We start from the raw sequence: 22,774 nt of genomic DNA, 5'->3' as shown, positions 1-22,774 counted from the left end.
AGCATTATAGACCTGGATGCTGCTGAACCCAGTGCTCTTCTGATCTCCAGAGATGATAAACTCACATCCATGCCATTTGATAAGGACAAGAATTCTCGTGCTAAGGGTAAGAGAGAAGTTTTTCATTGTGATCATTGTAATAAAACTGGTCACACCAAGGATCGTTGTTGGGATATTTATCCTCATCTTAAAGCTAATTTTGACAAAAATAAGCTTGCTCGAGCTGCTGTAGCTGATAATTCATCCTTTACTATAGACCAGTTGAAGGATTTCTTTCACCAGTTGGGTAATAAGAATGAGCTCAAGGCCAACCATACTTCAGGTAACCTGCTAGCCTTTCTTACTACGCCTGTTTCCAACCGCCATGTTTGGATTATTGATTCAGGAGCTACAGATCATATGGCAAATGATCCTTCGTCAGTTCATGCATTTATTCGTAGCCCTCGTAAAAATGTGTCTGTTGCTAATGGCTCTATTGCTCCTGTGATGGGCAGTGGTAAAGTGCATTTTTTTCCAGATTGTCCGCCATCTAATGCACTTGTTGTTCCCTCGTTTCCTACTCAGTTGTTATTTGTTGGTCAAATCGCTAATTCTCTGAATTGTGATGTTACATTTACCCTACCTCGGTCATCTTTCAGGATCGAAAGACGAAGAAGACGATTGGTAGAGGCATATTTTCTCATGGATTGTTCCTGTTACGCTCTAGTGACATGGCATGTCTCACTCAAAGATCAACTCCGCAGTTTCTTTATCATCAAAGACTTGGACATCCTTCCAGTCGTGTTTTGTCTAGGATTTTTCCCACATTTTCTGTTCAGTCTCAAGTCTGTGATGTTTGCCAGTTTTCTAAACAATCTCGTTTTCCATTTCCTAACTCTGTGACTCGAGCTACAATGCCCTTTGAATTAATTCATTCTGATTTATGGGGTCCTACTCCAATTGATGCTTATGATGGGTATAAATATTTTGTTATCTTTATAGATGATTGGTCACGTGCTACATGGATCTATTTACTCAAATCCAAAACTGAAGTTTCATCTGTATTTTCGGATTTTCATTGTATGATACGCAACCAATTTGATGCACATGTTAAAAATTTTTAGATCAGATAATGGCACTGAGTTTGTCAAAGGCCCTCTTCCAGGTTATTTGCATATTCATGGTATTATCCATCAAACTAGATGTGTTGGTACTTCAAAGCAAAATGGTGTTGCTGAAAGGAAACTTCGTCATATTCTGGAAACAACCCGTGCTCTTATGATTCAGATGCATGTTCCAAAGAAATTCTGGTCTCATGGTTCTCTGATGGCCACTTACTTGATCAATCGTCTGCCTAGTCGTGTGCTTGAGTTCAAATCTCCATTAGAGGTTTTAAAACAGCATCAGCCTGGCATTTCTCATCTCAGAGTTTTCGGTTGTGTTTGTTATGTACATTTACAGGCTAAGCATCGTGATAAACTAGATTCACGGGCAACTAAGTGTGTGTTCTTTGGTTACTCATCTACAAAGAAAGGATATACTTGTTATCATCCACCCACTAGAAAGCTACAGATTTCTCGTGATGTTGTGTTTGATGAAACAGTGGCTTATTTTCATTGTGATTCTGGATGTCGGTCTCAGGGGGAGTGTTATACAGATTTGGCACCACTTCCAGTTATTAATGAGATACCTACTGCAACAGATTCCCACATAGATAATGGTGATGGAGTAGAGTTGGTGGACGTACCTAATGCAGTGTTGGATGTGCATAATGAAGCAGTTCATGAAGAAGCTTCAGACAATAATGTTAGTGTTACTGGTGATAATACAGGACTACAAGATGTGCCGCATCAAGTTCCAGAAACTGAGGTTATGGTTCCACAATATCATCAACCAGTGGTACCAATTGTCAGAACCTCAAGTCGTGAGAAGAAGGCTCCAGAGAAATACAAATATTTCTTTACATATCATTCCGCTGCGTATCCTATACAAGCATATTTAACTTATGATCATGTAGGTTCGTCACACTCTGCATTTCTAAGTGCTATATCCAGTCATCAAGAACCTAAAAACTACAATGAAGCAAAGTCTAATCCAAAATGGAGGGCACCAATGGAGAATGAGTTACGTGCCTTAGATGTAAATAATACATACAGTATTGTCAATTTCCCTCCCGGGAAGAAAACTGTTGGATGTAGATGGGTGCACAAAATTAAATACAGAAGTGATGGAACTGTCGAGCATTATAAGGCAAGATTAGTGGCAAGAGGTTTTACTCAGAGATATGGAGAAGACTACACAGAAACCTTTGCACCAGTTGCAAAGATGAATACGTTTCGTGTTCTTATGTCTCTTGCAGTTAATAAATATTGGAAATTGTTTCAAATGGATGTGAAGAATGCATTCTTACAAGGTGATCTAGAAGAAGAGGTGTATATGAGTATACCACCTGGACACCCTTGAGAAGGAGAGAGCAATATGGTTTGCAAGCTTAAGAAGGCAATATATGGTTTAAAGAAATCACCACGTGCATGGTATGCAAAGCTAAGTTCAGTACTCATCCAGAATAAGTTCAAAAGGAGCTCTGCCGATTCTTCCTTGTTTATTAAAAGAAGTAATCTCGGTACAACTATAGTTCTAGTGTATGTTGATGACCTTGTGATTACAGGAGACAATCAACAAGAAATTAGAAATCTTAAAGCAATGCTTCATTCCAGATTTGACATCAAGGATTTAGGAATACTGAAGTATTTCCTGGGATTAGAAGTTTCTTACTCAAAGAAGGGTATTTTTCTGAATTAAAGAAAATATGTGTTGGACCTGCTGAAGGCTACAGGAAAAATGGGAGTAAAGCCTTGTGATACTCCTACAGAAAATGGCAACAAACTTGATAATGATGGTGATGTGTTAAGTGACATTGGGTCATATCAAAGGTTAGTAGGCAAGTTAATTTATTTCACTGTTACCAGACCTGACATAGAACATGCAGTAAGCTTAGTCAGTCGTTATATGCATACACCTCGTGTTAAACATTTGAATGCAGTAACTAGGATTCTACAGTATTTAAAAGGATCACCAGGAAGAGGAGTTTTGATGACAAAGAATGAAGCCTATTCAATTTCTAGCTACTGTATAACAGCATATTCAGATGCTGATTATGCTGGATGTCCAGTTGATCGTAAATCAACAACAGGGTATTGCATATTTTTTGGTGGTAATCTGGTTACATGGAGAAGCAAGAAACAAAATGTTGTTTCTCGATCAAGTGCTGAAGCAGAATACAGAGCCATGGATTCAACAACATGTGAGATTGTTTGGCTGCGAGCATTACTTAAAGATTTGGGTTTTTTGTCACCTCAGCCAGCTAAGATGTTCTGTGACAATCAAGCAGCGATACAAATCGCATCAAATCCCACCTTTCATGAGCGTACAAAGCACATAGAAGTGGATTGTTATTTTGTTAGAGAGAAGGTATTGGCCAAAGTAATATGCACTCCCTTCGTTCGTAGTCATCAACAACTGGCAGATGTTTTTACTAAGGGTTTACCTGTCAAGCAATTCAATGGAATTCTATCCAAGTTGGGCTCCATTGATATCTTCGCACCAACTTGAGGGGGAGTGTTGGAACAAAGGAGAATATTTGGTTTCTCTATTTATGATTGGCTTACACTGCAAGAAAATATTCTCTAGATATGTTGCTATCTATACGAATATGTGGCATGTATAGGATATATATATACACTTCTTGTAAAACCTCCATTGATAATAATAAACCCTAATCATTCTTCTCCCGTGGACGTAGGCTATAGCCAAACCACGTTAAACTGTGTTTCTTCTTTAACCTGTTTAGTTAACAACACATACCCTGCATCACACATTGTGTAACTGCATAACATCTTATGCAGATCCAATATTGACTGCATAACATCTTATGCATACTGCATAACATCTTATGCATAACAACAGTACATTGTCTTGCTTTCTCTTCGTCCTCCAAAAGTTTTTGTTTATTTCTTTCATCATTGAAGTAATAACTTGGTTTTGCTGTTATTATTTTGTTGATAACAATGAGTCGGCATACTCCCGCACCGGCACATTTGATCTTGTCTCCCTTGATGAATCTGTAAAAATGCCTAAGTTGAGTGGTTTCGGGAAGAGCCATTTCCGGAATAAGAAATAGTAATCCTGGATCTGTGCCTGTCGGGAATTAAGGTCGAATTAACAAGAAGATGCTGAATATTATTTGAGGGATGGATCATTTATAATAAATATACTATAGTTAATCTGAATTTTATTTGGGAAGGTGGCGGTGCAACTGTTAACTCGTTTTTTTCACTCTGGTAAAGTACCTAATTAACATTGTTTTTCACTCTTGTAAAATGGTTGTGCGCTCTACATGAACTCCTATTTATGGAAATCAAATGTGAAAATCAATGGTTTTGTCTTTTGTGGGTGTTATTTTTGCTGTTAAGATTCGGATGCAGCCACGGAACCAAAAATCTCTGAGCACAGATCTAGTCATCTTTAATTCATCAAGGTCTCTTTTCTGTGCAAATTCAGTGATTCATACACATCCAACATTCCTTATCATTTTAAAATTCTAACATTCTCAATCGTACACTACCTCAAACCATCAGTGGAAACAAGCACATAACAAAATGATAATTCTCACTGTTCAATACTTATGGGTAAGACAACCAATGATTCAAGAGAAAAAAGAATATAAATTTGAGTCTCTTTTTCGTAAACCTACTACAACTTAGAGATCCATAGTAACAACTACTTTCATGGTTTGAATCGAGATTTGCTATCAGAAAACTAATGTACAGCTAAATGATGAAAGGAACCAATTTGGATCTAAATGTAAGAAAAGGGTTAGTTAGCTTTAATTAAGCCAGGACTTATTTGGTCGACCCCTAAAAAGTCAATGGACTGTACATTCAGTTTCTAGGGGTGGGTAAACGAATTTCGCTTTTCTTGTTTTGGTAGACGACTTTTGAATGATTATAGAGTCAAGACATTTTTATTTTCGAGATGCCAGTAAGAAGAGGTGTTCTTCCCAAATGAGTTTTTCTGCTCTTTGATCCTTATAATCATTTTCTCAAACTTATTTGTCATAGTCATATTTAATTTCATAACTCGATCGGGGAATAATCAGCTCGAAATTATCTTGATCAAATGGAAAAGTTTGATCCATCAGTGATGGCAGTGGCAAGATTAAGTGTTCTATCAGCTCATTTGATCACTGAAAGTGAAACAACAAAATTTCAACAACTGTCGTCTCTTAAAACATCTCAAGAAAGGGTACTTCCACCACCTCCTTTGCATTTAAAAGGCTCATTCACAGTCATTGATGAACGAACTGGTAAGAAGTATCAAATTCAAGTTTCAGAAAATGGAACTATCAAAGCTGCCGATTTTAAGAAGGTAAAAATTCTAATCGTTTTGAATCATAATTTAACTAAGGTTTCTTGAATTGGTTTAACTGGAGATTGTTGTCCTTGTTACGATCAAAATTTTGTTCTCTTTTGTTTTGTTTGTGTATTAGATAACGACTGGGAGGTTTGACAAAGGGCTTAAACTCTATGATCCGGGATATCAGAACACGGCACCGGTCAGGTCTTCGATTTGTTATGTTGATGGAGATGAGGGAATTCTTAGATACAGAGGCTACCCAATTGAAGAATTGGCTGAGAGTAGTTCGTTTATGGAAGTGGCATATCTCTTGAGTAAGTTTCTTTCTTTGTGAAGAATTCATTTTCTGTAAACATGTCTTATATGTATATAGAGAAATTTGTTGATTAGTCCAGAAACCCGCGACCCGTTTAATCTACGGTCCATCCATAAAAAACATTTAATCGGTGGTCCAAAAATGTTTTAGTCTTGCAAAAAGACCGGCCTGCCCTTTTTATTGAACGTGCAGATATTGGAGAAATAACTTTTCTCTTTTTTTCTTCCATTAAAATGAACTCAAAAGAATTTCTCTTTCCAGCAAACCTCTCATTTTCTTCTACCTTCTTCTACTCCGTAATCAATCTTCAACAAAATTGAAGAAAATAAACGAGAAAAACCCTAGATTCGGTGAAACCATTACAAAAATCAATTGAAACCATCACAAAATCAACTGAAAAACCAGATCTAACCAAAAAAAATGTGAAAAGAAGAAGAAAAATATGTTGATACTCAATCAACAACAAAGAAGAAGAAGAAATCTGTTGGTATTCAACCAACAACAACGAAGACAAAAGAGGTATTGCTTCTAATACAATGAAATACAAATCCAATAGATGTAATGTTTTTACTTCTATTTTTTTCATTTCTTATACCAATTTCTTTATATGATCCTACAGTAGATATCTGTATGTACTGCTAAAAACCTTGATATGTACTGCTTAATCCTTCTACTGCATTTTGTTGTGATATGTATTGTATGTATGTTATGTATGATTCTACAGTACGTATCAATATGTACTGCTAAATACCCTAGTTTAGATTTGATATGTACTGTTGAAAGAAATTTGTTCTCCAGTTAGTACATGTCAACATGTACTGATGGATAAATATGATAAATACATGTTATTTTTATGTTATATATCAATATGCACTGGGCAAACCCCTTTTATCGGTATGTACTAGTTAAACCCCTAGTACATATTGACATGTACAGATGGAAATTTGTGTTTTCTGATGTATAAATACGAACAATACATATTGACAATATCTTCATTATGTACATAACATAGTGCATGATTTTCAGATAAAAGATGGAGATACTGTAGTGCAAGATATTCCATTATAGCCAAATCAACCTGTGGGTATCAAAACACTGTCTCATTTCCTATCAATATGTACTATGGAAAACCCTTACATGCCAATATGTACTGTAAAAAACCAATTTCACTTTTATGCTTGAATAAGAATCAGTACATATTGACATTGTGTTTTCTGATGTTTGAATACCAACATTACATATTGACGATATCTTCATTATGTAGATAATGTAGTGCATGATGTTCAAGTGAAAGATGGAGATAATGTAGTACAGGATGTTCCATTATAGCCGAATCAGCCGGTGGGTATCAAAACACTGTCTCATTTCCTATCATATGTAATATGGAAAACCTAGTACATGCCAATATGTACTGTAAAAACCAATTGAGTATAAAACCCATATTTATGTTTGAATATGACAAACTGAGTTTAAAGTTTGAGTAGAAAATATGTATGAATCACAAATTGAGTTTAAAGTCAAGCCAACAAGGGATGAAGTCTGGTAACAGTAACTTGCTTGTAGGTTTGAGAAACTACAGTTCTCCTTATTCATTTAATATAATATTTACAAACTTTTTTCTTAGGTATAATGTTTCGGCATTTCTCCATAGGCTTTTTGGGACATAGCTCACTTATTATTTTTCTGATATACATTTTTGTTCTTTTGAAGTGCAAGATGGGTCCTATCTCTCCAACATTTTCGGTCCTTGCTATTTCAGGAAGTTCGAGTGCGGTTCGCAGGATCGCTCCAGATGAGTATGAGTTGCTTAATGTAAGGAAGCATGTAAAGCATAGCTCTATCCTTTATTTAGCAGCAGAATGTGGTGCACTACTTCCTGGAGACTTGGTACTCTGTTTTCTGGAAAAGCAAGTCCAAGCTTTTTACTTAGATGCCCATGTACTTAATGCACAAAGATGGAGACACGATGTTCGTGGATGTTTTTGTAGATTTCTTGTGCATTATGATCATGACCAGTTTGTAATGGTTTATGATCAATATTCTTCTCAACGCAAAATGTCGACTTATGTACTGACTGTTTACCTAGTAGACATAGATATGTATTGTAGACATAGATATGTACTGGAGCATTTTTTTCGCTGGAAAAAGTTGCAAGTAATACAATTGGTTTAGTACATTAACGTCTCTAATACTATTTTCTCCGTCATTATTTTGCAATATTTTACTGTTTTTTTATATCGTTAGTTTACATTTATATTTTTGAAACATACTGAAAAAGGGGTATCAAGCCTTAAATATAGGCATTACATATTTGCATGTGCTATAAAACCTTGCAGAACTTTAACTCATAACGTATTTTATTACAAAAGGGTCTGCAGAAAAAAATTATTGTGCTTCGGTTCTTCTTATAGTACTGCTACATAGTAATTGTATGAACTTAATATAAAAATACTCTACTGGCGGTACATATCTTCCTGTAGTATAAAATCTGGCTAATAACATAACTTAGCCAATTTTAGTATTGATATGTGTTGGGTGGTGACCCAGTACATATCAACATGTACTGGGTATAGACACTTCAAATCGATGAGATAATCCTCCGCATCTTTCTCATCCTTGATGCCTGCAAGAAACCGGGATAAGGAGTCCTTTGCCGGTATAATCATACAGTACATATTGTTATGTACTGGGTGAAACCCTAGTACATGTCGATATGTACCGAGTATATAAGACTCTTCAAGTTGATTTCTCCAGTCTCTTTCTCTCATCCTTGATGCCTGCAAGTCCTCTAACCTCAATGACTTTTCTGCTGCATTGCCATTGGCCATAGCTGCAGCTATTATTTCTTATTTGAATTTGATCTTTTTCTCAGACTCCGTACTTTAAAACCTGGTATACATAAGAAAATTTTGTAAGAAATATATATAACTTAGTGAAATTTAGTACATATTGAGCAAGAACCGAGTACAAATCGATATGTACTAAGCGAAAACGCAGTACATATCAATATGTACCGAGTAAAAACAAAGTACATATGTATATATACTGAGTATCATACTCTTCAGTTTTATGAGTATCATACTCACAAAATTTAGTATGATACTCAGTATATGACATAACAAAGTACATATGTATATATATTGAGTATCATACTCTTCAGTTTAAATGCGCGCATTTGTCAGTCTTAGAGAAACTTTTGAATCTTTTAGAGGGAGAGAGTACTACCTTGGGCCTTGGCTTCCATCCCTGATTTTCCTTTCTCTTCTACAGCTGTATTATCCCATAGATTATTTTCATGCCTACCAGTCTATATATGTCCAACATAAGTTTCAAAATCAACAGAAGTTTCAAAATCAAAATAGAAAATCGGAACCCGATAAATTTCTGCGGAGATCAAACACAGTGTGTATGCACATGTAGTGAAGATAACAAGTACTGAAAACCTAGTATATACTGATACGTACTATGTGAATACCTAGTACATATTGATATGTACTGTGTGAAAACCTAGTAGATGTCATAGTACCAATACAAATGTACAGCAAAAAAACTAGAATTGAAAATTTACAAACCCCAATACATATGTGTTCCAAACAAGAATTGTTATTAGAATGCTTCAGGAGATGTTTCTTTCACATGCCCACTATGCCGGCAGCAACAAGAAAAACTATTTATTCTCATTTTTATTAAAAATTATATAATGTTCATCAATTATCCCACAACACGATACATCATTCTTCACTTGAAAATGGTGGTAAAGGTATTTCTGCTCTTATAAACACATACTATAAGGGTTTATCCAATACATATTTTTAAGTATTGCATCAATATGTACTTAATGAAAACCTAGTACATACTAGTAAAAACCTAGTACTTATCAGAAATACTAGTAGTACATATTGATATGTAATAGTGAAAATCTAGTACATATTCATATGTAAGGAGTGAAAACCTAGTACAGACATATACGGTTGGAAACTTAGCTGATATCACACATTTGATAACGAAGAAACCCAATTACTACTAATATCCCTTATACATTTAATTTTTCGCAGTACATATCAATATAAAGTAATTAGGCCAAAGAAATCTTAATCAAACACAAAACCTGCTTGCTGACACAATGAAACTAAAGAATGGGAATCAGACCTGATATGGATAGAGTTAAGATCCCATCTCTAATAACATGATACAAAAGGAGACGTGCCCAAGTCTCCGAAGACCACTCCAAGACTCTGAAATGCTAGTTTCAATACAACTAGTAATGAAAATTTCTGCACATACATAAAAATAACAACACATCGACACTCAATCCAAGTATCGAACTCCCAATTCTCAATAATCAACTAGTCTGTATCTTAATCTACTGATTTAAAGTGTCCATAAATGATCAATTAGAAATATACAAAGGTTAATAAAGAACAACAATAAGAAAATAAGGGGGTGGGTGGGGGTACAAATGAGATATTTCTTTCTGTACATGTTCTTGAGATTTCCAGTTTCTTCTTTCATTCGGGTTACCCTAAAACATTAAATCCTAATATTATCTATCTACTAATTTATCTAAAGTCTAAAACCTATCCTAATTATTATTCTACAAGATATGCATGAAAAACACCGACAAATCAAAAGCTACCCCAACTCAGTACACAAAGAAGAATCAAAATTAAAACTAGTGAACCCTAAAATTATTATTTATGAAGATATCAATTCATAAAGCAAACACCAAAAATATCAAAATTTTCATAAAGTTAGATATATTCAAATTGCAAAATAAAAACCTAAAAATGAAATTAACTAATCAGTCTTATAAGCAAGTATTATATCCTCACCAACATATTTACATTCATCTTCGATTATGAATTTCATTTGTTCACTAAGAATGGAATTAAAAAATATTAATAAATTAATTAAAACCAAAAATAGATAAAATTAATTAAAAAAAATTGAAAATCAAACTAACCGAAACAGAAAGTACAGTAACCATCAATTTAATCGGCTGAATTATATTGTTTGAATAGACAAGCTTCATCTTCCAACATTAAACATCGAAATCCAGATGAATAGGAAGAATAAAATTTTTAGAAAAGCCCAAAAATGATGCATCTATATCTTTTTTCTTGTTTTCTTTGACTGATTCATTATCGAATCTTCTTTATCTTCACTATCACTTGCTTCTTCTCTTCTTTCCTCCATCACAAAGATTCACTCGAGAGAAAAAAAAAAAAAAATCTCCGCCAAAACTTAATTAGATCTAGAAGTAGAAACTGGGAAAATGGAATTTTGGGCGTTTTGGGAATTTCGAAAATACACCTTCGATGATCTGCACGTGCTCTGGACCTGGGAATAAATTTTCTGATCCAAAAACATGTTTTTGGACCAGCGAATAATTTTTCTCTAGAGCTGGACTACACAGTAACCGGTTCTCCTAATATTGGATTAACCAGTAATTCCTACATGTATATATGTGTGTATTGCCAGAATTGGTCGAAACAAATTAGCAGATTGGGAATTTGCGGTTTCTCAACATTCAACCGTTCCACAGGGAATTCTGGTACTAACTCAATTTATTTTATGGGCCAAATTGAGGGACGGGCCGCAGCCACAGTTGGCCCCCTCAGTCATAAGCCCATCCCTGATCTGTCAGTAACCAGTTTTCAAACCTTGGTCCTTGGTGTTTCTTCGCGGTTTGTATTTGCAGGATATGATACAGGCAATGCCTCAAGATGCGCACCCAATGGGAATGTTGTGCAGTGCAATGAGCGCTCTTTCTCTCTTCCACCCTGATGCAAATCCTGCCCTTAGGGTCACATTTTTGTTTGTTACAGCACATCATATATATACCAACTGATTAATCTTTGCCTGCCTATGTTATGGAATTTCAAGATGATAATCAATTCTTTCTAAAGCAGGGTCTGGACCGGATCTCTACAATTCAAAACAAGTTATGGATAAGCATATCGCGCTTATACTTGGATTGGCATATATGTTTGTTTCTTTACACTTTCCACCTTTTGCCATATTGTATTTTATCTTTTAAACCCCCAAGTTTTGATTGCTACTGCACCATTATACATGCTTCGGCATCTTACTCAAAGATGGCTGGTAGGCCGCCTGTTCTTCCTTTGAACAAACTTTCTTATTCGGAGAACTTCTTATACATGCTGGATTCATCATAAGTTTTTCTTCTGTCTAGCTAGTGCTACTACATTTCTGTGTTCGAATCGATCATTCCTGAGTCAGGAATGATTTGAAAATCATTCTTGTTCAGCAAAGCTCTTGTTTATGCTAAAAAAATTTGGGATAGAGCAAGTCTAGATTCTTTCGGAATTTTGACTTCCTTTTGGTGTATTTATAATATTTTCACTTCAAATTGCAGCAGCAACAGGGCCTACAAGCCAAATCCTCGATTAGCTCGTGTTGTAGATGTTCTTGTTTATACCCTATTACATTTACACCAAAAAATAGGCCTACTTAGGCCTAAAATGCTCTTCTTGTTAGCTAAGCATGGTTCATTAGGCCTATACATTCTTCTCTTATTAGCCTAATATGGCTAACTAGGCCTCACCAACACCTTACATAGAAGCCCATGTGCGTAGATCCAAATCAAACAAGCAATGAGCCCCTTCAGCACTGCCACGTCAGCAAAGGAATGCAACGTCAGCGCGGCACGACAGCAAAGGAACGCCACGACAGCAAATGAATGTCACGTCAGCAACGGAATGCCACGTCAGCAAACCTGACCAGCCAACATCTGCCACGTCAAAAAGAACTGACCAATCGACGACTGCCACGTCATCAGCTGATCCAGTATAGAATATTTTGTTACCGTTAGCATATTCCTGGCGCCGTCGGCATATTCCTAACGTCGTCATCATATTCCTAACGCCGTCAGCATGACAGCATCTTCGTCAACAACAACAGTTGGCCGGTGACGACGTCTTCCCCGGCGACCATTGCCGGCGGAAAGTCCGGCTGGCCAGTTCGTTCTGCTTCGGTACATCGCGGCACAACTTAATCTCATAGCCCTGCTTCAGCGCGTCACGATGTAATTTAATTCCATAGCCCTTGGATTTATACGCCCCTCTGAGTTAAACGTGGGATGTTTCCACCCCAGCTGAGCCAAGCCAAGGAAACTCACCTGAGTCAGCTCGCTAGAAGAGCCAAGCCATGGCTCGCTGGATTTTCTGCCCCTTTCTGATTTGCCTTGTGGATATTTATGCCCCACTGTGGGCTTATGCACACTTCTCTCATTGGGCTTGGCATGTGAACACCTAGTTGTTTAGGCCAACCCTTTGCATTATTTGGCTTGGTTAATTCCATAACCATAGAATAAGTTTCTGGAAACTTCTCGGAGGCATGCAAGGGCCAGTCAATATAATTCATGACAGGAGGCATGCAAGGGACAGTTATTCCAGGGAGTCATGCAGGGAATTTATCACAGGGAAGCATGCAGGGAAATTATTACAGGGAGGCATGCAGGGGAATAATTACAATTTATACTCATCACAGAATTAGGTTGTGGGCCTAATTCGCACCATATAAATACAGAGGTTCACAACCCCAAAAGGTATGCAATCTTCCCCACGAAAATAATGTGTGAAAAACCTAAGCTAACTTAAGCATCAGAGGATTTTTTGCAGGTACCCCCCATTACACTGTTCAATTGGAGAAAAAAGCAGCAGATCAATCTTCAAAAAATCACACCAAATTCGTGTTTGAGGTAGCATAATATTTTACCATACAAACATTGGTGCCGAACAAGGGTTTCGAGAAAAGAGATCGTGTTTTCCCCAAATCGAGTTATGGCAGTAATCAAACAAACTGCGCGAAGGGTCGATTCTGTTAGCAATTCCCAGCAGCGGAGACGCGAAACTGAAAACAGGCAGGGTTGAGGTCGTGCTCATGACAGAGCCCTAGATCGTGGACGACATCGAGATCGTTTTCGTGACAGAACCCCAGATCTGAATCGGAGAAGACAAAAACAACCGGTGAACGAAGACGAAAGGATAGATGTGGACTCCATATCTGATGGAGGAAACACATGAGTTCGAGCAGACAGAGGGCATGTATTCGGCAGCCCATCAAGGAGGAATGGCGATCGACATGACCTGCTATATGGACGAACCACGACACCTAGTACAAAGGAAGAACTGTTGTGCAATCGGCTGAACGAGGTGGAGAAAAAGAAAGCTCTCATGATATTAGAACGTGAGAACCGGTCTCGACCTAGGATTGGTAATCTGAACAACCAAAGGGGTCGGTCTACATGGCAGCGCCTTGGAAGTCGAATTAGCCCGCAAGATGCAGACCAAAACAGAGAAGAGATCGATCTTGATCGACCAGAGAAAAATCATTTGCTCACTGGAGATTTACCTAAACGAATGCGTGTACGACCCCGCGAGCAGGGACCTGGCCAGCTACAACTCAGCAGAGTGCGTCCAGAACTAGCACCCATTCAAAACGTCTCAGGAATGATGAAAAAGAGGTTCGAGATCAGCACGATGGGAGAGAATTTTTGCACGATTACTATGCTCGTTCGGAGCAAGGAAGATCTAGAAGAGATCCCATTGGACCCCAAAGGAAAATAATGAGATCTAAAGCTCATATTCTAGAGGACCGAGATTATGAGCAGGAAGACAGTTCCTCAGATGGAGACGTAAACGCAATAACAGAAGCTCGCCTTTGCAAGATGATCGAGAAAGTAATGTCGAAAAAGCACTCCAGAGAAGAAAGGATAAACAGGTTGCATCGAGCCACATGAGCTCCTTTCAAACTGAATATCAGATAATTCCGGCCACCAATAAATTTTCAAGTTCCAAAGTTGCCAGAATTCGATGAGAAAACGGATGATCCAGATCATCATGTTTTACATTATGAAACTGCCATGACTCTGTGGCAGTACAGCGATGAGTTGATGTGCAAAATGTTTCCACAGTCACTGGATGGTGGAGCAATAAAGTGGTTCAATCAGCTCCCGACACAGTCGATTGGTACTTACCATGAGCTGGTTGGAGAATTCTGCTCTCACTACAAGTATAACAGACGTGATCGGAAGGGATGCCACACATTGTTCCTACTAGGAATTCGGAAAGAGGAAAGCATCAGGCAGTTTACTCGACGCTTTAAGCAAGAGTTGGCCGATGTGGATGGTGCCCACGATAAGGTCATCATCGCGACTCACAAATAGGCATACCAGTATGATCATAGAGTGTGTACGGTTCCTTAGTCAAGAGACCACCAAATACTCTGGAAGAACTATATGATCGAGCAGAAAAATACGCTCGAGTTGAGGATGATTCAAAGGCTCGAGAGCCAAGAGAAGTTATTAACAGATCGTCTAATCATCCAAATGATGGGAAGAAAGACAAGTCAAAGAATCATTCGAGTGGACAACATAACGATCAAAGTGAAGTTCGAGAGAAAAACCAAGGGGGACGAATGGAAACTGGATATCATAAATATCATGATATGAAGCTGACGCCGTTGAACATACGGCTTACAGAGTTGTATGAGAAAATAAGTAAGGATTTGAGCCCCCCACGACCTTTGCCAGCGGAGACACGTGATAAACGTGATAAGAGCAAATACTGCAATTATCATAAAGATCATGGTCACAAGACTGAGAATTGTCGCTCCTTACAGATCGAAGTCCAGCGAATGATAGACGCTGGAAAGCTACAAGAGTATGTGAAAAAGGATTTTAGGAAAGATTCGGGACAATTTGACGCAACACACGTGGTTAATGCACATGTGATTAATGTCAGTCATGACAGGATCCATTCAATAACCATACGGGCATCGGAAGAAGAGACCAGGAGAAAGATCAGGAAGTTAAAAGAATGGTACGTGAGAAATCACACTGATTTTGACAGTGGAATTGGAGGAGAAATTCGGGATTCTGGATGCACAAAGATCGAGTTCACTGAAGCATACATGGTAGGTGTATATGCTCCCCACAATGATGCTATCGTTATCACAGCTTGGATTGGCATGTTTCATGTGCACCGTATTCTAGTGGATACATGAAGCTCAGTGAGCGTACAGTTTTCAGGATCCTATTCCTCTATGAATCTCCCACACGACTTAATCGAAGAGGATGAAAATCCAATTATCGGTTTCAGTGGCGAAGTTACAAAGGAGATTGGAAAAGTGAAGATACCTATAATAGTGGCTGACAAGTCCATTTTAGGCAATTTATTGTTGCTTGATTTTCGAGCTCCCTATAATGCGATAGTAGGACGATACTGGCTGCATGAGATCAGTGCAGTTACATCCTCATATCATCAATGTCTGAAGTTTATTACCCTTGAAGGAGTCGTGAAAGTTAGAAGCGACCAGATGGACGCCCACAAGTGTCACGAGAGTGCCATGGATGAGTACAAGAAGTAATAAGTTAGCGGGAACCAAATCATGTGAGTCGAACATAAATAACAATTACAGGATCCTCTCCCTCCAAAATCATATATGAGAGAGGACGCAGCTGAACCCCCGACAGTTGAGAAACTGATCGAGGTCCAGATTGGAGATGAGAAGCACAAAACAACGTTCGTAGGGGGATATCTTCCTGCACACGAACGTGATGGTTTGATTACATTGCTAAGGGAAAACGCCGATGTTTTCGCATGGAGTTTTGCTGAGATGCCTGGGGTAGATCTGAATATAGCCTGTCACAGGCTAAATATCGATGAGAAGTTCCATCCAGTTCGTCAGAAAATCAGGAATATGGCGCAAAGAAAAAAAGATGGAGTTACTGCAGAAGTCGAAAAGTTGTTGGAAGCAGGCTTTATTCGACCAGTGCAGTATCCTCGCTGGTTGTCTAATATCGTACCCGTTACAAAGAAGAATGGTAAAATTCGTGTTTGTATCGATTTTACTGATTTGAATAAATCATGTCCAAGTGATCCGTACCCGCTACCGCGGATAAGAGATTTGGTGGATGCAACCTCAGGGTACGGGAGACTGTCATTCATGGACGGTTTTTCGGGGTATAACCAAATACCTTAGTTCGAGTAAGATCAATATATAGCATACTGAGTTTGTGACATAGGAGTTTACTGCTATACTCTAATCCCGTTCGGGCTAAAGAACGCAGGGGCGACCTATCAACATTTGGTATACCATATGTTCAAGGACCTGATTGGGAAGACGAAGGAAGTATATATCGACGATATGGTAGTGAAATCCGAGCAAAAGGAGTCACATTTTCTTGACCTGCAGAAGACATTTGATATCTTGAGGCAATATCATATGAATCTCAATCTAGCAAAATGTTGATTCGGGCTATCTTCGGGAAAGTTACTTGGATACTTGATGACGCACAGAGGAATCGAGGCGAATCCGGAGAAAATCAGAACCATCAGAGAGATGTCATCCCCAAGAACGAAGAAGGAGGTCCAGAAGCTAGCGGGACGATTAGCATCTTTAAATCGTTTCATTTCACGCTCGTCGGGTCGATTTAAACCATTCTTTGATGTTTTGAAGAAAGCAGTGAATTTTGGTTGGACGGATGAGTGCGAAAAATCTTTCAATGAGATCAAACAGTATTTGTCAACTCCCCCAATTTTGGTGAGTCCAAAAACTGGACAACCTATCAGAGTTTATCTGGATGCAACGGAGAACGTTGTAAGTGCAGTGTTGTTTGTTACGGATCCACATGAAAAGCCTGTTTACTTCTTCAGTAAATCTTTGAAGGGGGCGGATACACGGTACAAAAAGATTGAAAAGATAGCACTTGCACTGTTCCATGCATCTCGTCTCCTCAAACCTTATTTCCAAGGGAGGCAGATCGTCGTCTACTCGGAATACCCGCTGAAGAGAATCCTGGAACGTGCCGATGATTCCAGCCGACTAGCCATATGGTCAAAAATTTTGGGGGCATATGAAATCAAGTATGAAACCAGAACTGCAAAGAAGGGACACGCCCTGGCTGCACTGCTAGCAGATTTTTCTGTGGACAACATAGAACCAATTACCGAAGATGAAGAGGAGTTGTTGAACAAACCCACAGAGTCAATCACTAGTTAGGTTGTGGGCGAGTCCGCGATGGAGGTTGATACACCTGAGCCGTTGTGGACCGTATTTACTCATGGGTCATCAAATGTTGGTGGAGCTGCAGTTGGATGTGTCATCCTTACTCCTGAAGGTTCGAGGATCGAGAAAGCGACCAGATTGGGCTTTCAAGCATCAAACTATGAAGCTGAATATGAAGCAGCAATTATCGGTTTAAAGGCTGTCAAACAATTAGATGCGAGGAACGTGAAGCTGGTAACTGATTCCATGCTGGTAGTTAACCAGTTTCTGGGGACCTACAAAGCCAAGGAAGAGAGGATGGCTTTATATTTGGATCATATGAGAGAGCTGGCAAATGAATTCGACCAGTTCTCTATTGGGAAGCGACTGCGGTTGAAAAACAGGCATGCAGATGCTTTAGCATATCTTTCTTCTGCAGTCGATACTGATACCACCAGTTTCGTTGTAGTGAATTTCCAAGAATTACCTAACATCTCCGACAACCACTTTGTTCTGGCTATCGAACACGCTAGTGGGGGCGAGAGGGCAATTACATCAACGCAGAGAGATACCGAGAACGTTGACAACAATATGGATGTTGACAGTCCAGTGATAGATGATTCAAGAAGTCCTGCTGAAAACACTTCAGACTGGCGTCAACCTTATGTTCGGTATTTAACAACCAGTGAACTCCCAGAAGATGAGTATCTCGCTTCAAAAGTAAAGAAGAATGCTTGGAGATATTCAATGATCGAGGGACAGATGTACCGCAAACCTGTAGCTTTGGAGCCATTTTTGCGGTGCATATCAGCCGAAGAAGGGTAACAGATATTGGCGGAGGCTCATGAAGGAATATGTGGCAACCATTCTAGAGGGCGCGGTCTCGCACACATGGTACTCGCCCAGGGATACTTCTGTCCATACATGCAGAAAGATGCTAAAGAATACACGCAGAAATGCGTGCCATGCCAAGAGCACGCTCCAATTCCTAAAAGGCCCGCCAACGAATTGCATCCAGTTTTTAGACCCTGGCCATTCTCTATGTGGGGACTAGACATCGTCGGACCACTTCCCAAAGCTCCTGGAGCCATTAAATTCGTACTAGCCGCCACTGATTATTTCACCAAATGGGTCGAAGCAGTGGCATTGGTACATGTTACCGGACATGATGTGAAAAGGTTCATATGGGAGAATATCGTCTGCAGATTTGGAATCCCAGGCGAGATAGTATCAGACAATGGGAAGCAGTTTGATTCTGGGGTGATCAAAGAATTCTGCAAGAACCTGAATATTCGCCACAATTTCTCATCTCCTTATTATGCTCAGAGCAACGGGCAGGAGGAAGCAACCAATCGCGTTATTACACTAGCTTATGGGACAGAGGCAGTCATACCCACCGAGGTACATCTCAAGACTACCAAAACTCGTGTTGTCAAATCTGGGAAAAACGACAGCATACTGACTTTGGATAAAGAGTTGCTGGAAGAAAAAAGAGAAACAACCTTACAGTAGTTGGTCCGATACCAGCAGGCAATCAAGCTGAGTTATGATGGTAGCGTCATAGAACGGTCATTCAAACCAGGGGAATATGTCTTGAAGAAAACCCGAGCAGCCACAATGGAACCAAAATGTGGAAAGCTCGGAGCAAACTGGGAAGGTCCATACATAGTGGACAGGCCAGCGTCTCGTGGCACCTACTACCTAAGGAACCTCGATGGAACTCAAGATTCAAAACCATGGAAGCCATGGAATTCTTTCCACTTGAAGAAGTTTTATCATTAGATAAATTCGCATAGGAGTAGTGTCAAATCCTGCTGCGCTGCACTCTTTTTCCTTTATGATGGTTTTATTCCACTAGGTTTTCCACGCAAAGGTTTTAACGAGGCAGTTGTTGTCGGGCAGTAGGTACTTATCTTGTTATTTCAATTCAGAAATTTAATTCAACATTATTTTGTTATTCCACACTCTATCAGAATTGTTCGTGTTTAATTATAAGTTACTGCGGAAGTTCAAATCCCCAGTCACTTCGACCCTGCTGTCAACAACATCTCCAACACCTTGTAAATAGGGAAAATGCACAGTTCGAGCATTTTTATTCTGTTCCAAACGTACCCCCATCATATGGGACATCAACAAATGTGGCGAACATTTTCACCTGTTCAGGCATGTAAAAATGTACACATCTCAACTCTGTGCGCATCTTGAATAGTAGGATTGGTCCCTTGCGCGAATTCAAGATAGCAGAAATACGCAACTTCTCATTCCATGCGCGAGCAAAATGCAGCAGGGAAGTGCACCCTTGCGCGAGCATTGAGCAGCATGACACCACTACATATTGGGGGCGAGATATATAACACTCCAACACAATCATTACATTCCTCGGGGCGAGTTGCATAAGACTCCGAAAAACGCGTTTGGGGACGAGTTATGCAACACTCCAAAATGATGCAAAGTCAGTTACCAATAGAATTGGAGAAACCGAACTTCTTAACCCATAACGAGTCATGGATTAAGAGGGGGCGATGTTTGTACCCTATTACATTTACACCAAAAAATAAGCTTACTTAGGCCTAAAATGCTCTTCTTGTTAGCTAAGCGTGGTTCATTGGGCCTATGCATTCTTCTCTTATTATCCTAATATGCCTAACTAGGCCTCACCAACACCTTACATAGAAGCCCGTGTGTAGGTCCAAATCAAGCAAGCAATGAGCCCCTTCACCACCGCCACGTCAGCGCGGCACGACAGCAAAGGAACCACGTCAGCAAATGAATGACATGTCAGCAACGGAATGCCACGTCAGCGTGGCACGGTAGCAAAGGAATGCCATGTCAACAATGGTGTGCCACGTCAGCCAACATCTGCCACGTCAGCAAGAACTGACCAATCGACGACTACCACGTCATCAGCTGATCCATTCAGCGAGACACAGTCAGCAGTTTAGTTTCCGCACATAATATTCTGTTACCGTCAGCATATTCCTGACGCCGTCAGCATATTCCGTTTATTCGTCAGCATGACATCATCATCGTCAACAGCAGCAGTTGGCCGGTGACGGCGTCTTCTCCGGCGACCACGGTCGGCGGCCACTGCCTGGGGCCACGGTCGGCGGCCAAGTCCGACCGGCCTGTTCGTTCTGCTTCAGCACATCGCGGCACAACCTAATCCCATAGACCTGATTCAACGCGTCACGATGTAATTTAATTCCATAACCCTTGGATTTATACACCCCTCTGAGTTAAACGTGGGATGTTTCCACCCCAGCTAGCCAAGCCAAGGCAACTCAGCCGAGTCAGCTCGCTGAACGAGCCAATCATGGCTCACTGGATTTTTTCGCCCCTTTCTGATTTGCCTTGTGGATATTTATGCCCCATTGTGGGCTTATGCACACTTCTCTCGTTGGGCTTGGCATGTGAACACCTAGTTGTTTAGGCCAACCCTTTGCACTATTTGGCTTGGTTAATTCCATAACCATAAACTAATTTTCTGGAAACTTCTAGGAGGCATGCAAGGTCCAGTCAATACAATTCATGACAGGAGGCATGCAAGGGCCAGTTATGCCAGGGAGGCATGCAGGGAAATTATTACAGGGAGGCATGCAGGGGAATAATTACAATTTATACTCATCACAAAATTAGGTTGTGGGCCTAATTCGCATCATATAAATACAGGGGTTCACAACCCCAAAAGGTATGCAATCTTCCCCACAAAAATAATCCATGAAAAACTAAGCTAACTTAAGCATCGGAGGGTTTTTTGCAGGTACCCCCATTACACTGTTCAATTGGAGAAAAAAGCAGCAGATCAATCTTCAACAAATCACATCAAATTCGTGTTTGAGGTAGAAGAATATTTTACCATACTAACAGTTCTCTTCATACTTCATGCAGAACATGAAATGAATTGTTCCACTGCTGCTGCTCGGCGTCTCTCATCTAGGTATGAAATTTCAGATACTTTCTCAGATGACGTCTATTAGATATGGAATGGCTTTCAGAGATTACTAAAATGCAGAAAATGTAAAAAAAAAAAAAAAAGATGAAGGAAAATCATGAATGAAGTGCCTAACTTTACATTTGCAGTGGCGTAGATGTTTACACAGCTCTAGCCGGTGCCATTGGTGCTGCATATGGCCCTCTTCATGGAGGAGCAAATGAGGTTAGTTCGACTCTTTCTTCTTTCGTTTTTTTTCTTTTTTCTTTTAACCTATTAGGCATTACTCAGTTTTCAGAGTTTATCAGAACAGGCCGTTCTAAAGATGTTAAATGAGATTGGAAAAGTCGAGAACATTCCCAGCTTCATTGAAGATGTGATAAACAGGTCATCCTTATATTGTCGTTGCTTCTTTTTTTCCCTGGATCATGAGAAAGCAAATATGTTAGTCATTTGCATATATGTTCTTGTATTATGCAGGAAGCGCAAGCTGTCAGGTTTTGGTCATCGTGTATACAAGAACTACGATCCTCGTGCTAAAGTCATTAGAACACTAGCAGAGGAAGTCTTTTCTATTGTTGGTAGAGACCCGCTATTTGATGTAATTCTTTTCGGACGCTAAACTTGTTTTTTGAATTTCGATGAAAGCACATAAACTCTGTGTAAAACATCAATATAGTGTTGCTTCAGCTTCATCTTCAACCAAAGAGCTTATATATGTTGAACGGTTTGATACAGAAATTTCTACTCGGGAGCTGACATAAAACCCAGCAAATAACCTCGTAAGCATTAAAAGTTCGACTTTAAAGCAAACAAGTTGAAATGCATGGCTTTGGCTCTAACACTTTGGGGGTCAGTCAACAGCTAGTTCAGGTGTTAAACTCAAAACAGAACAAATCCAGGTGCCAGACCCATCTTTGGTCGCAAACCTCGATACTAAAGGCAAAATAACTCTTGATCACTATAATATATAGAATTGGGATTGTGTCATTAATTACTTTAGTCATTTATAAAAACACAAAAATGAAAAATGCAAGCAACAAATCATAAAAATCTTGAACAGTATGTGCAGTTGAAACTCAACATGTATTGCATAAGGCCGTACCTAGTAGAACAAGCAG

The 22,774-nt window shown here is 39.3% G+C and overlaps 1 pseudogene; it reads left to right on the top strand.

Moving 5' to 3' along the window:
* The first annotated feature begins 5,040 nt into the window (after positions 1–5,040).
* Positions 5,041–22,275, top strand: LOC113342663 (annotated as a pseudogene).
* Positions 22,276–22,774: the final 499 nt, after the last annotated feature.

The sequence above is a fragment of the Papaver somniferum genome, unplaced genomic scaffold, assembly GCF_003573695.1.
Source record: "Papaver somniferum cultivar HN1 unplaced genomic scaffold, ASM357369v1 unplaced-scaffold_46, whole genome shotgun sequence".
NCBI lineage: Eukaryota > Viridiplantae > Streptophyta > Magnoliopsida > Ranunculales > Papaveraceae > Papaver > Papaver somniferum.
This window is presented reverse-complemented; position numbering and strand designations above follow the sequence as displayed.